This window comes from Narcine bancroftii, chromosome 14 (genome assembly GCF_036971445.1).
Source record: "Narcine bancroftii isolate sNarBan1 chromosome 14, sNarBan1.hap1, whole genome shotgun sequence".
Taxonomy (NCBI): Eukaryota; Metazoa; Chordata; class Chondrichthyes; order Torpediniformes; family Narcinidae; genus Narcine; species Narcine bancroftii.
Genome location: NC_091482.1, coordinates 40,095,354 through 40,098,164, shown reverse-complemented (window position 1 = coordinate 40,098,164; position 2,811 = coordinate 40,095,354). Strand labels below are relative to the sequence as shown.

The 2,811-nt window shown below is 44.5% G+C and overlaps 1 long non-coding RNA gene across 1 annotated transcript; it reads left to right on the top strand.

Moving 5' to 3' along the window:
- The first annotated feature begins 1,080 nt into the window (after window positions 1–1,080).
- On the top strand, window positions 1,081–1,696 carry LOC138749373 (uncharacterized). The gene is made up of 2 exons (XR_011348588.1): window positions 1,081–1,335; window positions 1,471–1,696. It is a non-coding gene; the product is annotated as an uncharacterized lncRNA (long non-coding RNA).
- Window positions 1,697–2,811: the final 1,115 nt, after the last annotated feature.

The window sequence follows — 2,811 nt, the reverse complement described above, 5'->3', positions numbered from 1 at the left end:
GTTCACCGAGTTGCAAGGATAGGGTCAGTGTTATTTCTATATTTTTGCACCATGGCTCTCTTTGGAATTCAGCGCTCAGTGATGCGGGAAATATTGCGCTGTTTGTTAGCCACCCATAATTAGTTCAAAACTGATGCAAGGTGTTGTGAAAGAAGGCATTCTCTTGTTCTATATAAAGAAGCAACTTGCGATCTGACCTCGACATCGAACTGCACCAGCAGGTCGTCAAGAACCCGAAATTGGCAGAATCAGAGAGACGACCGACCAGTGAAACTTTCGATCTGTGGAGAATTTATGTTATTTTTTCGCAATTGATTTCGGACATTAATTTTACTTGTAACAGTCGAAATATTTTCTTCAGCTTCTGATTTCTATCCCGTGTGAATCCTCAAGTACGAGACTAAAAGGATCCTACAAAAGCAGATGGCAACTGTCGACGAGAAGGTCCCATGTTATACACTTCTGACAGCGATCGGCATCCCTGGTAATTATTTCACGCAACAGGGTCATTAAGAAAAGGCCGAGTTCAGGATATCTTCTCATCCGAGAGCGACTGATTTTCTTCAGTGTTGCATTATTTTAAAACAATCACAGCGCCTGCGCTCTTCGTTTTTCGCGAGCATGTAGAATGGTTTCGCTAACCTGTAGAATTGTCTCACAACGATCTTGCCCATTGGGCAGAGGTTGGAGCTGCAGTCGGCGTCGATACGTGGCCTGATTTACCGGCACCGTCTCACGTTCACAAACTTGGAGATAGTTCAAGTAATTCGAAGGGCATTCCCTCAATTGCTGTGTGAAACGATGTGATCCACACTCGTATCTATCTGAAGTTTCACGCAACCTTCGAGTGTTTTAGCAACGCGTCAAGTCATCGCACACCGGCCATATTCACATCGCCCTCCAAGACTTTTGCGCATCTTTGCAGAATTATTCCGTTGCTGGTAACGAAGACAGAGAATGCGGCTCCATATGACAGTTACCGAATGCAAGCTTCGACTTGCTTTCTTTTCCCGAATTGTTGAAGCCAATCTCAGTATCTCTCTACTGAGGATTCATTTACCTTATTACACGTCACAGAATTTCATTAATAGGACGTCTCGATATGATCTTTATTCAAGACCATTACTGCAATGAAATCTCAGTGGATCTGATTCTTGATGGGAAATCAAGAGTTAAACGGGCCGACCCGTCTAATCTGTCACCCTTACCGGTGTGTTACCGTCACCTCCTCTCAATGAACTGTTTGCCAGCACATTGTTGATGAATCCATGACGATTTCCTTATCCTGCAATTTAGTACATTAAATCATCGTAGATGCACAAAGTTGGGGGAGATGTGAGTGATTAATGTATTCATATTCCTTTAATCCATACGTTTGAATGCTGGATCTGCTAACAAAGATCAATTCATAATACGTTTAGATGTTTGCTGCGATGATTAACACAATCTTCCTGTAATTTGTTTCCTCAGTTAACTTGGTGGCCATCGTCATTTTCATCCGAGGAAACTGTGGTCTCTCCCAATGTATCACTCGCTACCTGCTGGCGATGGCCGTCGCCGACTTAATGACGGTGGTTCTCGAGGTTCTGCTCTATCACTTGGTCAGAGGCTACGGATTAGCTTGGGAACCAAATGAATCAATTTTGTTCAACATGGCCATCCTCTTGAATAAAGTTCCGTTCTGCTGTGTTCACTATGCCCTGTGTCACGTCGCTGTTGATTGTTCCGTGTGGATCACGGTCGCTTTCACTTTCGATCGCTTTGTGGTTATTTGCTGGCGGAAAATCAAAGAAAAATACTGCACTCCAAAATATGCGTTTATTATTATTGGCACAATATCGACCGCATTCTGTTTAAAGAACATCCCTTTTTATTTCATGCATTTGGATTTAACAGAAGGTGATGAGATGTGTGGAAGGAGACATGTTCTTCCATTTTCAAAATCCTTTGAGGGGTTTTACTGGGTCGACCGCCTATTGAACCCGCTGCTTCCCTTCTTCCTCATTTTAACCCTCAATGCTCTGACCGTCAGACAGATACTGGCAGCGAGCCGTGTCCGCAGGAAACTCAGGGGGCAGCGAGATGCCGAGAAACAACGCGACCCGGAGATGGAGAGCCGGAGACAATCCATCATTCTGCTCTTCACCCTGTCGGCGAGTTTTCTTCTCTGCTGGGCGACCACCACCATGGTCTTCATTCTCATGCGCTGCCTTCGCACGGACCTGGAGACGTCCATCCGCCTTTATTTTGCAAATATGGCGGGGACTGTGATTCAGCTTTTTAGCTGTTGCACCAACACCTTCATTTACGGAGTGACCCAGAGAAAATTCAGAGAGCAGCTGATCGCTCCCATTCAAATACTTGTTGAAAAGATCAGACAGCGCGATACGCGTGGATGAATGTATCAAATCATTTTCGCTTTTCACCTTTAATACGATACCAGTTCAGAATCACGGAAGGAAAACTGTCAGGCAACATTATTAGATTTATCCACAGATTCGAAGGTTTTCTTCTCTACCGAGAAGCAATTTTGCTCCATGTTCCTGATTTACTCATCAGCGATCAGCTGCGTTACTGTGCATGTGGCAATGGGTGGATGGTGGGTACTGAGCAGGAGATTGTATGTCGACATTGACAAGATAGCATAGGTGTTCGACTACTTGAGTGAACACGATGACAATCACCGTTTCCTCTCCAACCTCTCATGAACAAACGTCAAGGGACCTATCCTGGTCATGCATGTTATTTCCTTGTCCAGGTCACAACTTATTTCGAAACACAGTACATTAGATGGAACTGCAGTGCAACAGG